Genomic DNA, 18,123 nt, shown 5'->3' with positions numbered 1-18,123 from the left:
TCTGGGTGGGGAAATACTGGGCTTCTGGAAAATTAAAGCGTTAGGTGCAGAAACAAAAGCCCCTGCAACTCTGTTATGGTGAACCGCACTGATTCCACAATTATTTCATCACATATGCGATGCTGTCAACTATGAGACGCACCCAATATTCACTAAGAAAGAGAAAAATGCCCAACTGCAGTGGAGGGAGGAGTTTAATAGGAGATTCGGGCAGCAAACTGGGCGAGCAAAGAGCCAGCCCCGGAGGCAAGTGCCCCGGTGCAATCAACGTGCTGGGTGCACAGGGACAACAAGGAAGCCCGGGAGTGTAGCTGGGCACTGGGTGGAGGGTGGGGAATCTTCTAGAATTTGAACTGCGAGGTCTGGGATCTGAAGGCACACAGCGTGGCCAAAATACTGCCACAGAGAGGTCATGGCAAGGGGGTCTCAGCTGGCGGGGTGCCGGCTGCCTGCGCCATGAAAGCTGACTCTCTGCGTGAAGCCCCCTCAGCCGGGCTGGCCTAAGCGGGGGTGCCGCTGAGGACAGAGATATCAAATGTGGGGGTAATGGGCACCCCAAAACCGCACGTATACTGTGTATTGTGTGGTAGGGAAAGGTAATTTTTTATAAACCTCCCTGAGGTAAGAGGTGCTCCCCATCAGGATCCCTAAGGGAGGGCGGGCTCCCCGCTTTGTGTGTGGGGAACACCAAGGGCAGTTTCAGGGGCCCACCGTGCCCCTTCCTGCCGACACTCGGGGCTGCGCTCCCAGGCCCTTGACAGCCGTGGCCTGTCGGTCACGGTGCTTCTGGCCACACAGCGTCCGCCTGCATCCGTTCTGGGGCGTCTGAGGGCCTGTGACGGCGCATGACAGCGCCTCCTCCTGGCGTCTCCCTTTAGCTGCAGAAGCCGGAGGCCCACTCGCTTCTTGGGTCCGGAACAAGTCCTTCTTCTCCTCAAGGCCCCTCCCCCAGGAAGCTTCCCCCACGGCCAACCCGCCACAACCACCTCCTGGAGCTGGTTAGAAAGGCTGAGTTCCAGGCCCCACCCCGACCTGCTGAATCAGAACCTGCAGGCTCACAGGGCCCTTCTCCACAAGGGGCTCCTGTCTGCGCGGGCTGGAGCTGGAGACGCGCCCCGTCCCCAAGGCCTGGGCAGTCCGCTGGCCAGTTCCTCCCCTGAGCCTTCTCCCTGGGCCTCGGCCCCTCCCGCCCACCTCCCAGTGCAGGGCCCCGGAGCTGCAGCGGGGAACAGCAGGCCAGCTCGCCCACTGCTCTGGGCACACTCCCCGGAGGCTGGGGGCTCCGTCAGATAACAGCTTGCTCCAGAAGCCTCCCCTTCCTGCCCTGTGCCGCGCCCCCACCCCCCATGGGATGCCCTGTGAGACCTGTGCCTGGGATGCTGGCAGGCAAAGGTGGAGACACAGCCTGCCCCTGCGCTGAGAACCAGAGCCGCCCAGCACTGCTGGAGCCCCGCTGAGTGTCTGGGCTCCCCTCGCCGCTGCCCGTCCAGCTCTGCTCGAGAGATGTCCTCATCCCATTGACAGACGGGACACAGACACCACGAGAGATCAGGCGACTTGCCCAAGGTCACACGGCCAACAGCAGCTGGAGCAGGCAATTCGGCCCAGGCCTGAGTCACCACACACCGGGGGCACGGAGGAGGGGGCTGGGGGCGTCCCTGGTCCTCTCACCTGGCAGCGCCCTTTCAGGTCATTTCACTCATGTCTGTTTCCAGGTGGGGAAACTGAGGCTTGGGAAGGGGACCCACTCAAGGCCACACAGTGAGACAAGGCAGCCCCGGGGCCAGAGCTGGGGTGTCCACAGAGCTCGAGCGAGAGGATGCAGTAATCCTGGGCCGGAACTCCAGGGGCTCGGCCAGACCTGGGGCGCAGGGTCAGCGCTGGCGCCGGGGCAGAGGTGCGTGGCCTGCTGGCCAGGACGGTCACCTCAGGGTGGGCTCCGGCTCTGCGACGCCGCGGAGGGCAGCCAAACCGGCTCCAATCGCACCTGCCCCCACTGTCCCCAGCGGGCCCTTCCAACGCTCCTCCAGACACCTCCCGTCCCGCCTGCAACAACTACAAAGGGTCACCTTCCGGAACCCTCCCTCCAGCTCAGTCACACTCCCGGCTCCCGGCCACCAACGCCACCGCCGGCTCCGTCAGCCCCTGGCCACATCCTCCTGGCAGCCCTCTTTGTCTTGTGGAAACTTCGCGTGACTACCCCAATAGCAAAGTCAGAATCACTTGCCCCGATCAGAAGGCAGCCATAATAATAAACACAGCAGCACCTCACAGGCCTTTGTCAGAGCCAGGCTTGAGTCTGAGGCTGCCAGAGGCCTCATTAAAAGAGAGACAGAGACCAGTGACAGGGACCAGGTATCACCACGCTGAGCCTTCTCTTTGATTTTCTCAGAAGGACTGGAACACACTGAAAGGAAGCTTCTGGCGCGTGGCCTTGGTCGTCCGATGCTGTCTGTGCTCCGCCCCTGAGCATCAGGGGGCTCCCTCCCTGCCCCTGGCCCTGGTCCCTGTCCCCAAGCCTTTAGTCGGCTCTGCTTGTTCTCCAGGCAGCCAGGTTAATCTGACAAGGGAGGACTTGATTATCAGAAAAGCCCAGGAACAAACGAGCGTGAAGCCAAAGACTCAAACCCCATCACCCAGTCTCTCTTCCTCACTTTCACTTTCTCTGCATCACTTCTGCTTTCTTCAGCTTTGCCTCCTCTCGCCTCCTGGTGACAAGATGGCTGCAGCAGCTCCAGGCTTGTGCGCTCCCTTCTCTGTAACACAGAGGACCCCCCCCTCCAGGGCTCTGGTGAAGCTGTCAACTGTAGGAAATGCAGAGAGCACCCACATGTCCTTTCCCGAGGAGCCTGGGCCAGGCGGCCACCCACCCCAGAGAGCGGCAACCAGTATTGCTCGCCCAGTCTACAACAGATATAGGCCTTGTCTTGCAATCGGCTTTGTAAATGTAATAGATTTTAGTTTTTAGAGCAGTTTTAGGTTCACCGAAAAATTAAGAAAAAGGTGCAGAGATTTCCCACTTTCCCCCTCCCCCACACATGCACAGCCTCCCCCATTATCAACACTGCTACCAGCGTGGAACTTGTGATGAAACTACACTGATACATTGTTACCACCCAGAGTCCACAGGTGACACCAGGGTTCACCCTCAGTATTGTGCATCCTGTGGGTTTTGGGGGCATCCAACCCGCGGCCTGCGGGCCACATGCAGCCCAGGATGTCTGTGAATACAGCCCCCTACAAAGTCGTAAATTTACTTAAACCATCATGAGATTTTTTTTTGTGTGATTGCATGTCACAATGTATTTAATGTGTGGCCCAGAGCAACTCTTCTTCTTCCAGTGTGGCCCAGAGACACCAAATGGTTGGACACCCCTAGTAGAGAAATGTATCCACCATTAACATGTATCTGAGTACGAAAAATTATTTAAAGTATGAATAAATTTTATCAATATAGCATGAGCATGTCTTGTAACATATATTCTCCTGTCCTATTGTCATTGGTTTCATTGTATCCTCCTGCGTCGTTTTAACCGTCTTGTAATGTTCCAAAGCTCCCTTGCTTCAGGTGACAAAGCAGCAAACGCCTTGACTGATGTTTTTTGTTTTTTGTTTTGTATTTGCACAAAGTTTTCTCGATTTCAATAATATTCATCCCTCTCTCTCCAGAGAGGCTGTTTGAACCCATCCACCAGCTGACTGGGCCAGGACCACCCCAGACACCTCACGACGCTGGATGACAGCATTTTACAACTATTCTCCATGTGGCAGATGAGAAGTGGTATCCACGGTGCAATGTGCATTTTTCCTCGCTCCTGGTGAGCGTGCATATTGTCGCAGGCTTACCGGTCATCTCCGTTGTACCTCCGGTTATAACGATGTTTCTTTGTCCCCTTCCACCAGGCACTTCTGTGGGGAGGCCCAGGCAGGGTCGAATCCTGCGATTTAAAAAGTGACCAGCAGATGGCGCTGCCGCACCGGAGGCTCGTACAACGTCGTGGGCTGTGCGGGAGCCAAGGAAAGAACTGGGAGGGGACTTGAGCATTTCCCAAAAAAGAAAAAGAAAAATACTTTGAAAACCCGTCCAAAGGGGCTTGAAATAATATTAGAAATTTTTTTTAAAAAAATAGAGCTTTGCTGGGAAAGCGCTGATGCTTCGCTGCCTCCTTAACCACCCCCCACCCGGCCACCGCCATTGTTGATTGGGGCCCCGGGCCACCCCAACTTGGAGTTCGGGCCTCACCGCACCCCCCTCGTCCCCCGCACAGCCTCTTCCCGCAGCCAGGAGGCCCCAGAGACGGAAGGAGGCCTCCTGCTGCTGCCCCTCCACCTCCTCCAGCCATCAGAAGGGAGCCAGGGGACCCGCAAATCCTAACAAAATAGGGCGCGGAAAAATAGTCAAGGAGCGCGCAGGGCCTCCCGGAGCCTCTGGTGCTGTGACCGCTGGCTCCCCGGGGAGAGGGCTGGATGAGACCCCCCTCATGGTGGCAAGCGGTCCTTTATCCAGCGGCAGCGGTGAGCTGCCCGAACCCCACCTCGGTCCCCAGACGTCGCCCCCCCACACACCTTTTGAGGACCCAGAGGGTGCTCATCCCATCCATCTGCCTGCCGGACTGGGGGAGGGGGAGGATTTCTTGTCACCAGTCCCTACCCTGGGCCCCGCGCCGACTGATGGTGAGCCACCAGCTGGAAGAGGGAGAGCGATCGGGAGGTGAAAGAGCAGAGAAATACCCGCTGCTTGTTCCAGGGTGAATTGGTACAACCCCTTAGGAGAACCGCTTGGCACCATCTCCTAAAGCTGGACGTAGGCTCTGTGAGGACCCCACACTCCCGCCCTGGGAACGTGCCCCATAGATACATAGGCAGATGTTCCCGGAAAAACACGAACTAGGATTTCAGAGCAGGACTACTGCGAACAAAAGCCCCCAACTGGAAACAACCCAAGTGCGCATCAACAAGGAAACAGGTAAGTACACTGTGGTACGTTCACACATGGGAATATTATACAGCCATGAGAACAAAGTGTGCTTAGGCACCATGAAGTGGAAGAATCTCACAAGTGTATTGAGTGAAGGAAGCCAGGCACAGAAAGAACAGCTTGGGGCCTGGGCCTGGGAGCTTAAGTGGTTAGAGCATCGTCCAGATGCACCAAGGTTTCTTGTTCGATTCCCAGTCAGGGCACATACAAGAATCAACCAGTGAATGCATGAATAAATAGAACAACAGATCTCTCTCTCTCTCTCTCTCCCCTCTTCCCCTCTCTCTCTAAAATCAATCCATCAATAAAGTGCAGCCTGTATAACTCCAACTTAATGACATTGGAGAAGAGGAGAAACACCCACAGCGGTTAAGGGTACTTACTCAGATGGCAAGGGGGAAAAGGCCAGAAAAGGTTACTGTGAACTCCAGGTAGCCGCTAGTATCTCTGGGAGGGGGAGGGGCTTTGGCGGGAGGGGTGTGAGGAGTCTCCAGGAACAGGAGGTCACCTAGTCTTAGTCCTGGGTGACGATTATAAGTACGTTTGTTATTGTAATAATGTTAAGTTGCACATGTACATTTTATCCACTCTTCTGCTTGTGGTTTGCTTTGCCATGAACATGTCTGAGTAAAAGAATAAAAGGATGCAGCAGAGATGAACTTGATACTTATTATGCACCAAGTACCGTGGCACTCAGAACTTGTACCCGAAGGCCTCTGCTCCCAGCCTGTGCTGTCCTGTGGTGCTAAATCATTGCAGGGAGTTGGGGGCGGGACAGTGGCTACATGAACGCTAGGCTGCAGGCGAGTGAACAGTGGAGACCAAGACATGTCACGCCCCCCTGCTAGCATGGCGCTCCGACGCCAAATCGACAAGAACAGCTCAGGGAAGGTGGGCCCGGACTAGCACCCCCTGGTGGGGCAGGGAGGGCCTTGCAGGTGCCCGTTAAAACAAGCATGTAGTAAATTGCCCTGACGGCCCCACTTCTTCATCCCTCCCACGTGCCTCTTGCCACATGACATTGCAGGTCCTGTCCCCACGGATGCAAGGTCAGCTTCCCCGCCCCTGGCGTCTGGGCTGTCCTGGACACGTGGCCAGTAGGATGTGGCAGAGAGGCAGTGTGCGGAGGGGCAAAGCCTCAAGAACGCGGGGGTGGAAGAGCCAAGGCTTGGACTCAGGTCTCTGACCTCCCGCCCCGGGCTTGCTCTTTGGTTCCAAGGATTCAGGTACTAAAACTCTTGAAGGGAAGGCATAAGCCTGATTTTTTTAAACATCTACAGGGTCCAGCAGAAGTAACTCCTGCTTGAGTGTGGTTGGTAGGGTAATGATATGGGTATCATAATGTATAGTTTTAATTGGAACGTTTCACCTAAAATGTCATGGTGTGCTCGAGTGTGATATGGTTATGTTACAGAATTCGCGGGCCCAACACTCACTTGTATTTTCTCCTCCAGTCACGATGAGACTTCCTGGCTACCCCTCGGGGCCCCTGAGGAAAAGTTACATACTTATGATTTTTTAATAAAAGATTTTGTAATAAAAAAGGGGGTGTTATCTGTATCTGCCGGACCCTGTATTTTAAAAATGGTGCAGCCTTGGCTGGCGTAGCTCAGTGAATTGAACATTAACCTGCGAACCAAAAGGTTGCTGGTTCGATTCCCAGTCTAGGGCACAGGCCTGGGTTGCAGGCCATGTCCCCAGTGTGGGATGTATGAGAGGCAACTGCACATTGATGTTTCTCTCCCTCTCTTTCTCCCTCCCTTCCCCTCTCTAAAAATTAATAATAATAATAAAAGAAAAGAAAAATCTTTAAAAATGGTGCACTTGGCTTCTCATTTAGTCACTAAGAATTGCTCAATCATCAAATGTCAGGGTCCTATTTATTGCTTTGTCACTTTAGCTTGGGGTCCACTGGGACCCTGGACTCTTTTTCTCTGGCATCTTCTCCCTTGCCTCCTCCCCTGTCCATTAGCACACAGCCCTTGTGGAGCCAGCCCCCTGCAGAGCAGCTACCCCGGGAGCTTTCCCCAATGTCTGTACAACCTCCTCCACCTCCTGGGGCAATGGACAGGCTGCAGGTGTCTGCAGATGGGAAATTATGCTCGAGAATATTCCACAGGCCCACGAGCAGCCAGCGAGGCCAAGGAAGGGGCTAGGAGTCATGCATGAGCTCTTTCTGGGTTTGCCTTCCTGGCTCCTTCTGGAAACAGCGTCTGGTTATTCTCCTTTGAGAAGCCACCCTCCGTGATTCTCTGCCCGTGTACTTGGGTGAGCTGGGCGCTGGCTGCCCCTGGGCCCACTCCTCTACTCACTGGTCCTCAGTTCCTCTGCACGGAAGCTCTACTGGTTTCCTAGGGACGCCTTAGCCAATCACCACACACTGGGCGGCTCGAACAACGGAAACCTGCCCTCTCACCGCCCCGGAGGCCCAGAGGGGAATCAAGCTGTCAGCAGGCCCCGCGGGTCCCCGGGAGGTTCTTGGAGAGAATCTGTACCGTGCCTCTCTTCTGGCTTCTGGTGGCTGCTGGTGGCTTCTGGCAGCCCTTGCTGTCCCTTGGTTTATAAATGTAGCTCTCCCATCTCTGCCTCTGTCCCCACATGGCCTCTCCCCCTCGGGGTAGGGGGTGTGTGTCCAAGGTTCCCTCTTCTGACGAGGACACCTGGGCCCATCCCAATCCAGGGTGACCTCATCCCAGCGTGGCCACATGTGCGAAGACCCTGAACCCAGCCCATGATTCATGGTGAATCACAGTCTAGGCGGCCGATTTCCCCCCAGAAACCCCCTCCCACCAAGTCCCCTGGGGAGGCCTCCCCAAGCTTAGGGCCCCTTGGCCCTCTGACGAACCCAAGCTGCAGGCGAGCCCTGAACCAGCCGCCGACAAGCAAGTCTGGAGGCTGAGAACCGTGTCTCTGCCCTCAAAACCACCATGGGCTGCTTCCCACCGTGTGCTCAGCAAATCTTCACGGGCTGCGTTTTAAAGACTCTTCCTCCTTTTGCTGTGATCAAAGGACTTGCTTGTTCCCCTGATAGATGACAAAAGAAGTCAGGGAGACTAATGAGAGAAGGCGGTTGCCGCCCCTTCCTCTCTCCCGGAGGAGGGAGGATCCCAGGGCGCTTGGGCTGGGTGGCCTTTAGGATTGGGGGGTGGGGGCGGGGGCGGGGTGCAGAGATAAGGGGAGAGGCCACACACAGGGGTGGAGAAGGGGACTTTAGGCAGGCTGATAATTTGGCGCCAGTAGCCGACGTGGGTTGGGTGGGCCTCCCAGCATGCATTTCCCTTTTTTCTGGGCAGAACGCCCCAGTTTTGCTTTAGGGTGACCACCCTTCCTCCACCCTCCTCTAGTCCCAGCCCCCGCAGCGTGTGTGACTCAGAGCTGGCAGAGCGGAATCAGGTGGGTATCCTCCCAGCCTCAGAGCCTGGTTGCAAGGTGGGCATGTGGGCCAATCAGAACCATCCAGGAGCAATCCTGGGCCTCTGCTGGAGCTGCTGGGAGCTCCTCCAAGAGGGGATAAGGGACCAGAGCCAAAAACGGGGGGAGAAATGGACAGACGCTGCGGCCTACTGACCTCAAGCTCCTAGATTGAACTGCTCCTGAACATGGAAGCAATAAACTCCCTTTTTCTTGCTTAACATGTTGCATTGAGGCTTTTCTCTCATTGTGACAAAACATGGCCATTTCATGGCCACCGTTTATCGCTGAACTTGTGTCTTCAGCACCTCCCTCGCCACAGGGACCCCACGGACGGCGCAAGTACATTTTCTCCATTCACACGGTCCTGAGCGCAGTTCCAACCCCTTTTTGGCGTGTTGCACCCACGTCAGAGGAGCCTCTGTGAGGGGCACAAATCTGGACGGGGAAACCGAGGCTCGCTCACGTGGGGTGGCCACATGTCTGGGTTGTCTCTGCCTGGGCATCTTCTCCTCTCGGCAGAGAGTCCCGAGGAATGGGTCCGAAGTCCTCCCAACCCTGTGACCCCCGCAGCCTAGCCCTGTCCTTGAACTTGGCAGTCCCATTTTATAGGCCAGGGACTGAGGCCACAGGGACAAGGGACATCGGACGCCCCTACTCTCATCTCCTTGTCTTGACACACGCTCAGCACTTAGCCCTCCACCTTGCATCGAAGAGAGAGCGAGACCGAGTGCTGCAATGTCAACTGTGCCCCTGGATCCAGCTGTGCCTGAAGGCCCTCTTTGAGGCGTAAGCCGGGTTGCGTTGGGATTCTGCCACTTAATCAATGGAAAGAGTCCTGATTATATGGCAGCCTGCAAACCTCTGAGGTGCTGTGAGTCAAGGGCAAAGGGAAGAGCTGTACCCAGTCGGCCCCAGAGCTCAGGGAGAAGGCCTGTCCCAGGAAGCTCGAGCACTTCGGGACTCTCCCCAGTTACCCAGGCATCTCAGAGCCCCTGGAAGTAGGTGGGGGCGAGGCTGGCAGGGTGGGGACTGGGATGTAAGGGACAGGCACCCGTGCCAGGGCTAAGTGGCCCTGGAGAGGGGCTGGTCTTCCAAGACCTGGGGCCACAGGCACCCCAAACCGGTGGTCTCGAAGTGGGGTCCCCGGACCAGCGGTATTCAGGATCACTTGGGAACTTGTTAGACATGCACCCGCTCAGGCCTCACCTCAGACCTCTCGAATCAGAACCTGGACGTAGGGGGTGTGGGGCCAACATTGCGTGTCAACAAGCCTTCCGGCCGAGTCCGATGCTGGATGAAGCCCGAGCACCCCCGGCTCAGACATTTCCATGAATTAAACATGCCCAGTGAAGACCGTGACGATTTGCTGCGAGGAGGCAGGTGGGAGGCCGGAGCCCAGCTACGAGGCTTCCTGTTCACAAGCCCCGTGCTTCTCCCACAGGCTCAAACAAGCGAGGTGGCGAGGCTAGGAAGGGCCACCTCCGCCAGTCCCTCCAAGGCCACCTGCCTTGGCCTCCTCCAGAGGACCCTTGTCCACCGAGGCCGCCGCAGGTGGCAGCCCCCGGGCCTGGCACACAGATGGCATGAGCGGTGGGCGAGGGCTGCCCGGATGACCTGCAGCCTGGCGAGCTGGATCCGACGCCGGCCAGGCCCCTGACGGCACCTCCCTCTGTCCGCAGCTCCGGTTCAGTAGCTCCACCCCACATTCGTCAGGGTGAGGCTGGGTTACGTTGCAACAGGTCCTCACAGCTTGATTTCTTGTCCTCCTGGAGCCTAGAGCGAGTCGGTGACTTTGCAGGGGGGTTTTCTTCTGCGCGACCCCTCAGCAAGCCCAGCTGTTTAGCTCTCGCGTGCTTTAGGGGCAGACAGACCGGCGGGACATGCGCAGGCTCCTGAATCCTTCCACCCAGGCCCCTGCCCCTTGCAGCCAGGACTGGCCGTGTGGCCTCGTGTCGCTGCGAAGGGACTGGGACACGTGGGGACACACAGAGCGTTGCTGATCAGTAGAAATCTCTGCTGTCTACCTGTGGACACCCCCAGCGGCGGGCCCTCTGCCACCCCCACGGCGTCACGCGCTCCCTCACCAAACGTCTACCGTGGACGTCTCAGGTCCGGGCGCTGCGCTCAGCACCGGGTCCACCACCCCGAGCAGCACGGGCGTGGCCCCAGGCCTGAAGGAGCTCATGGGGGGCAGGGGCTGGGAGACGGAGCGGCCCCCTATCAGAGTCCCGCAGGCCCCCACTTCTGTGCCCCACCCACTTTGTTACAACGTCACCATCCTGTCTCACTCAAGTTTACTCGGCTCTCACGCCTTGATGCGCCTCAGTTTTCTCATCTGTGCAACAGGGACAAGGAGAGATTGACAGGTCCTCCAGGGACAGTGAGGAAAGGGGCTCTCGGATTGGTGAAGTCTCACAGCTTCACGGGCGACGGAACTGGGATTCAAACACCGTCTGCCTAATCCCACGCTCCAGCCTCACCTCCTCTTCCTCCCCGCGGAGCTGGCCTCAACGTTGTGCGCCTCCTAGAAGAAGGCGGGGGTCTGAGCACCCACCTCCCAGCCACACAGCGAAGGTCAGGCAGGCCGGCCCGGCCTGGCCCGCAAGGCATCGCAGCGCCGGCTCCCGATCAGGCCGTTCCAGCAGGGCCAGCCCCCCGGGACGTGGGAAGGGGCAGCTCCGAGCCCCCACCCCCACCGCCTTTTCCCCAGACTTGGCTGTGGTTGAAAAGTTTACCACGGGACCAGCAAGGCCACTGCTGCCACCATGAGAAACCTGATCCCCAGTCGCTGATTAAAACCAGGAGGGGGTTTTAATCAGCCAGAGCCATATGCTATTTAACCGAAGATGAAAGTACTAATGATAAGCATCGTCTCGGAAAGGATGTCGTGCGAGGAAGAGCACAACAGCAAGTGACACCTTCCATCATCGCGGCAGCCCCTTGCGATGCTCCCATCGGGGGCTTTGGGGACCGTCTGGGCCCCGTCTCCGTTAAGCTGGGGTGTCCTTGTGTTTGACGGCGACTCTGCACCCATGCCACATTCAAATTCTAAATATACAATTAATGCCAATTAATTATAGTTTTCAAACCAGCCAAATGATCCTTCATTAACTCAATCGCCTCTTCTGTTTTATCAGGAAATTGTATTCCCTCTTTTCATAATCCCTGCATCCGAAGCCACCCAGCGACACGCGGCCGCTGGCGCCAGGCGGACGGGGCATGGGGAGGCCTGCCTGTCCCCTGGCCATCCTCACGCCCCCCACCCCATCCTCACCCCACCCCACCCTCCACCATGAGATGGGGAGCCACCTCCGGTGGGCGTGGGGGCCAGGGGATGGTGGCAGAGGTGAGTCTGGGGCCGCGGGACCCCAGGTCGGATGTAACTGACCTAATCGATGCGGTCAGTGGCCTGTGGAGAGGATCCTGGAATCAGCGCCTTGGGTATCCCTGTCAACTGCTCGGCCCTGTCCTCACTGCCAGCACCCCAAGGGACACCCTCCAGGCACACTAGCCAGAGGCTCCCGGTGTCGCTAACCCCAACGCCTAGATGAGGACGTTTCCTTCCCACAGAAGGGAAATGACTTCCCCCAGACCACAGAGCAGAGGGACAGCCCAGCCGGGAGCGAGACGCAGCTCATCCAACTCCCCGAGACGGGGCGCCACCCTGCGTGTGCGGGGGCCACAAGACAGCAGCGTTGTCCCGCGATGTCCACTCTCCTCGCCCCCCTTGGCGGGCAGGGTCCTCCTGCCCCGTTGTCCTTGGGTTTGGCCATGTGACCTGCTCCCGCCTATGGGATGCGAGCGAGTGTGGTGCCCACCACCGCCCGTCTCACGGGTGGTCAGGACAGGCTCGGGGGAGGGACAGGAGAGGGCAGGACAGAGAGAGGCAGATGGAGGTTGAATCGTACACGGCGCATCTTTGCGCCCTGATTGGGCCAAAGGGCGTAAAGAAGTTCCAGAAGCTCCCAACTTTACCCTCCTCATTTGCAAAATGGACGTGATAGAAAACCTGCCTCCCAAAGTCTCTGTGAGCATTGAGTGGGTGGCACGATGCCTGAAGGGAACGTTCCCTCCCGTGGGATTTCGGCACCCGGGCGTCTCGGAGGGCCCAGGGCAAGGAGGGCGTCTCTGTGGCTCCCAAGCCCATCTGGACTCTGTGGAAGCCCCATTCCAGCGCTTTATGAACTCAAAGCACCTCCGCAGTTCCCCCTCTGCTCCAACAGCGTGTCCGCAGCCTTATTTCAAGCCCTCTCATCCCATCTCGTTTATGCCATAGAAGTAGTTCAGCACCAGGCAGAGAAGACAGGCAGGGAGGGAAGGTAGGAAGTTGCAGGGGTGAGGCAGGAAGCAGGCAGGGCTGCTCCCGGACCGGTCTGCCGGCTGGGGGTCCGCCCCCATCCCGAGGGTAAGAGCAGGACAGTGGCGTCATGGGCCCAGTGTCTGAAAAGGCCCTTTCTGTCTGCAGCGTGCAGGCTGATGGGGAGGACCAGCGGGAAGGACCAGGCCAGGGGACAGCTGGCAGCTCTGCACTGCCAGGGAGGCTGGGACAGAGGGACTGGCTAGAGGTAGACTCTTTAGGAGGCAGAACCGCAAGATCTCGGTAGCTGGCTTAGAGGTGACAGAGGAGGTAGGGAGGACACCCGGCCTTCTGGCTTGGGCCGCTCGGTGGATTGTCTGGCTTTTACTGGGCTCGGAACAAATTTGGGGTTGCACGGCAAGTTTGGGGGGTCTGGAGCTGGAGCTCCTTGTCAGCAGCCTAGAGAAAGCCATTGGCCTTGGCAGTGTCTGAAACCCCAGGAAGAAAGACCATGGAGAAGAAGACAAGGGAGCCAGACCTGAGGTGGAAGCAATGACAGCATCTTAAAAACTTTTCATTTTGAAATACTTATGGCTTCCCAGGAAGTTGTGCAGAGAGGCCCCGTGTCCCCAGCTTTCATGCTGCCATTTTTAAAGGGGGATTAGGGAAAGCCTACTGCTACCAGTGGCCCAGGGAGGCCAGAGAAAATCGAACAGGGCTAGATGTCAGGAGGGCGACTTCACTTATGATGTAGTTCAGCTGCAAGTGAAAGCAGTTTATGAGAACTTGATTTTTTCCTCATCTCATAAGTGTCCAGGTCTGGAATAGAACCCCTGTTCCTCTGTGTCTTCAGGGACACAGGCTTCTTCCAGCCCCAACACCGTCTCTAGGGTGTTGTCCTTGTCCTCATGGTCCAAGATGGCGGCTAGAGTTCCAGCCATCACATCTGCCTTCCGGGTGGCAGAATAGAAGAAAGGATGGAGGGAAAAAAAGGGATGATGGGAATAAACAAGCTCTTTTTTGAGGACAAGTTCCAGGAGCTGCCACATGACCAGAATTTAGCCACAGAATGCAATTGCGAAGGTGTCTGAGAACTGTAGTCTTTCTTGAACTCCAAAGCAGGGGTTCCAGTGCCAAGAAGAAGGGAGGATGGATACAGGGGAGCAACTAGCAGCTGGGACACAGAATCCAAGGGCAGAGGGTGTATGGGAAGGGAGGCTGTGGAACACAGCCAAGAACTCAGCAAAGGGAGCCCCTGAAATGCCCATTGGATTTGGGGACCAAAAAATTGCTGGCAAGTGGGTAAGAATGACCATTGTCCATCTGACCCCAGAGCCCTTGGTCCTGAGCTCTCTACTTTTCCCAGAGCTGGCATATGTTGGGGGGGCGGAGCCTGAGAGGTGACAGAGTGGGGGGTATTGGACCCGGGGTGCTGGGAACACAGGCCCGGGGCTAGAAGAGCAAGCCGGAAGTGGTGATAGTGCGGGGGCAGGGTGAGCGAGCGGGTGTGTTGGGAAGAACCAGAGGGACCGTGACAAGGACAAGAATGAGGGCAAAGGGAGGTGACTGGCTTAGACAAGCCAACAAGAATGAACAGAGGAGGCCCCCCGCCTCTCTGAATGTGTTGAAGGCAGGCGAGACGGAGGAAGAGGAGGGGAGGAAAAAAGAACCAAAGAGAAGAAGAAAACCTCACATTGGTAATGCCAGAAGAACTGTACGAGCTCAAAAACTCCTATTGGTTATGTTGTACATATTAAAAAGTTGAGAAAAAACAAGACGAGCTTAGACTAATCACCTCGGCACAGAAGAGACACTGGGGTCAAGCACGGGGCGCAAACACGGCCCTGGATCCGCCCCTCCCGGCTGCATCTTCCGCTGGAGACTCATGAGGCAGTGAAAAGGCGGAGCTGGCCAGCCCCTCCGCGCCGCGCATCCAGGCGTGCACCCTTCACGCCTCGGGCATGCGTGTGCCCGTTCATCCACCCATTCTTCCACCCATTCGTTCCTTCATCCGTTCATTCATTCGACGAGCGTGCATAGAGCGTTTACGACGCCCCTGCCCTCCAGCTCACAGGCTGCTTGCTGGGGGTGGGGGTGAGGGAGACCAGAAAAGCAGGCGGCGTGTGCGTGTCTGTGAGTGAGAGCGCCGGCGTCCGGCGTGGGGCAGGACCCGGGCCCCCTCACCGGGCTGCTTTGGCTTCTAGAATGCTCCCCGCCCGCCAGGATCGTGGCCGACCCCAGAGCCACTGTCCGGCAGGAGGCTTCCTGAGTTGCCCAGGCCTCCCGGCTCCACCCAGCCCCGAAGCCCCTAGGACCTCGGCCGGGCCGGGCCCCGGGCGCACGGTGCCCTGGCCGGCTCTGACGTGTCCTTGTGTCCACCTGTCTTCCCCTTCAAGGGCGAGGGCTTCTAGAAGGCGGGAGGACTGTGTCTCCAGGGCTGACCCACAGCCTGGCCTGACCCGCAGGGCGGGGATGGGGGGCAGCCCCAGCCCCCACACCTGCCCGGCGGCCCCTCCTCCTCTCCCGGTCGCTCCGTCCATTTCTTGTTTCATAAAAATCAATATCTGTCCTGCGTGTGTCGTGTACATAAAAGACTATAGCATCAATTAGCCTTCGTTCTCTCTCTCTCCTTCTCCCTTTTTCTTCCTCGTCTTTTTTGGAAACCTCTTTGTAGGGAAAATCTCGTATTTCAGCAATTTGCATTATCCACACACTCAGCTTTGAAGTTCTAAGTTATGGTAAGAAAAGGACCCACTTATCTGCCCATAAAAAATGTTCAAAGCTTATAAATTCCCTGAAACAGATGTACATTATCATTGGATTTGCCTTTCTTTTTGCTAGAGCATGCCTAATAGAGTTTTGGCCGCCCCCTGGCCCCCTTCCCCCGCCCCCCTGAGCATCTTGTCTCCGCAGAAGCCTGCTCCCCACTGGGCCCGCCGACTTCAAAGGTCCCAGGCTGTCTGAGAAGCGAAGCACAAAGTGGGAACATAGGGGCCTTTTAAATCCCCCACGTTTAAGTCAATATCGGGCCTGCCTTCTTCCCCTCTCCTGGCAGAGGGCTGCGCGTCCACCGTTCCTTCCTGCCTTCCCGAGCCAGTCAAGCCAACTCGGGGAGGAAGCAGAGGCCTCGTTCTCTGCCGGGCTCTCTGCCGGGCTCTCTGCCGGCCCCCATCCTAGTGTTCTTTCCAACTTTCCTTCGCGCCCCTCCCCGCGCTTGAGAAGAATGTTATTCGGCAGTCAGGGGAGGTGCCCCCGGGCACTTTCGTGGGTAGCAAGAGCACCAGCAGCTTCTATCCGGCCGGTCACCACCACGGGGGAGCCCCTCCCCAGGCTCTCCTTTCTCATCCCTTCTCCCCTCCGTGGCCGGTCAGTCACATCCTGCCCCACGTGCCCTGCTGACCCTCCAGCTTGTCGCTGTTCCCCCAGAGTAGCGAGCAAATGCACGGCCAGGCCGTGGGCCCTGCTCACCTCGGGCCCCCCGCACTGCCATGCTCAGCCTCACCGCAGGGCCTCCCGCCACAGGGCCTTTGCACCAGCTGTTTCCTCTAGCTCTCCACCCGGCCAGTTCCTCCTCGTCCTTGAGGTCTCCACCTAAATGTCCCTCCCTGGGGAGGCCGTCCCCAGCCCCCCACCTCGATCGTCCTTCCTGCGGTTCCCTCCCACATCTCCCCAGAAGTGACCGCAGTTGACAACAACATAATTTTTTGTGGGACAGCTGTCCCCGCCCTGGGCTTCCAGCTCTGCTGAAGGGAGGGTGTCTTTTGCTTTGTGCGCAGCACGGCTCCTGGCGCCGAAGTCAATCAGTAACTTCAGGGCCCGGCAGGAGTAACGCCTGCTTGAGCGTGGCTGGTAGGGTAATAATGTGGTGTCTAATCAACAGTTTTATTTGGAACATTTCACCTAAAATGTCCTATGCTGTGCTTGAGTGTGATACTGTTATGTTACAGAACTACATGCTGCTTATGATTTTGTAGTAAAATAGGGGCGTTATTTGCGCCAGACCTTGTATTTGAAAGTGTGGACAGAGCGGGGTCTGGAGATGAACTAGGATGGGTGTGGCCCAGGGACAGGCCAGCTGGGCCCGAGCAGGACCTCTCTGGGCAGCGAGTTCCAGGTCTGGGTGGCCCTTTGCTTTTCCCAAGCCTCGAGCAAACTCCACCTGGGTCGCCCCCTGTCTACGGGAGGAGGTCAGACCCCAGAGACCGGCTGGCAGTAACTAAAGACTGCTCAAGACTGAATGAGGTACCCAAATCCTTCCTCTGGAAGGGAGGGAGCAAGGAAAGATGGAGGGAAGGAGGGAGGAAGGGGGGAGGGAGGGAGGCAAAAAAGGTCACATGGACCACTCTAGAATATTCTGGCCAGGAATTTCTGAGCCAAATCACAATCAGATGCTGCTCTTTGAGGACAGAGTCAGAGGAAATGGGGTCAGGTGACTTCAGTTAAAGATGGCCGGGGGCGGGGGTGGCCCTCTCCATCTGGAAAGGATCTAGCCGGGGGACTGGCCACTCAGAGTCACCCGGAACCCGGACTGTGCTGGATGCCCCTCGACCGAGGCCACGCACGTCCCCTTCCGTCCAGGCCGCCAGCACATCCCGGACACCCCCGGTTTTCGGTCTACCTCGATGAACCCCGACTGCGGGGCTGCACAGGGAGCCCACAGCAGCCCCAGGCCAGGCCTGACGGGGGCCAGGTGGGAGGCCAGGAATGCCTGTTGTTCAGTCGCTCGGCAGATACGCCACAAGTGCCTATCTGTGCCGAGCCTTTGAGACACAACAATAATCTGGTGACCACGATAGGGCTTTGGCAGAAACAAATGTTCGCTAAACGACCAGAGGCCCCAACCAGCCCAGGCAGGCACCCCTGCTTAGTCGCAGAGTAGTTATGAATTCGCCTGCTCACTCAGAGGTACGTGGAAGCCCCAAATCAAGACTCACGGCACATCCGTGGTCGTCGGCAGGCGTGCGCAGAGCGGCAGCAATTTTGAACCTCTCGCCGCGCACGTCTCCAGCTGAGGGCCAACGAGGCGAGGCCCCTCCCTGCTTCTGCTCCCACGTTATTCACACGTGTTCCGTCCGTGGTTGATTCAGCACCATGCTTTTCGCGTTTTTGTGGTTTGTACCGGCCTATCCCCGCGTCCCCACGGGGATAAGCTGAGGTCACAGCCTGTGACAGGGGCTGAGCGAGATCTGGTCTGGGCTCAGCTTCGGGTGAGAATGACAATGTATCCGACACCCCCAGCCCCCTGGGCCTCGGTCCTCTGGTCTCTCCAGCGGGAGGGGTATTCCCAAAGTCACCAGCGCAAGGAACGTTTGGCCAAGTTTTCAGGGCTGTTCAAGGGGCGGGGAAAGAGCACACGAAGAGTTTTTCCCTTCGAAATAAAGCTAATGGAGTCCTTCTTGGTTTTCCTTTACACAGTAAGAGGCTGCAGTTTTTT

Source organism: Pteronotus mesoamericanus, unplaced genomic scaffold (assembly GCF_021234165.1).
Source record: "Pteronotus mesoamericanus isolate MK-2021 breed Mesoamerican mustached bat unplaced genomic scaffold, CSHL_Meso_final contig_202, whole genome shotgun sequence".
Classification (NCBI taxonomy): Eukaryota; Metazoa; Chordata; class Mammalia; order Chiroptera; family Mormoopidae; genus Pteronotus; species Pteronotus mesoamericanus.
Note: the sequence above shows the minus strand (reverse complement) of the source record.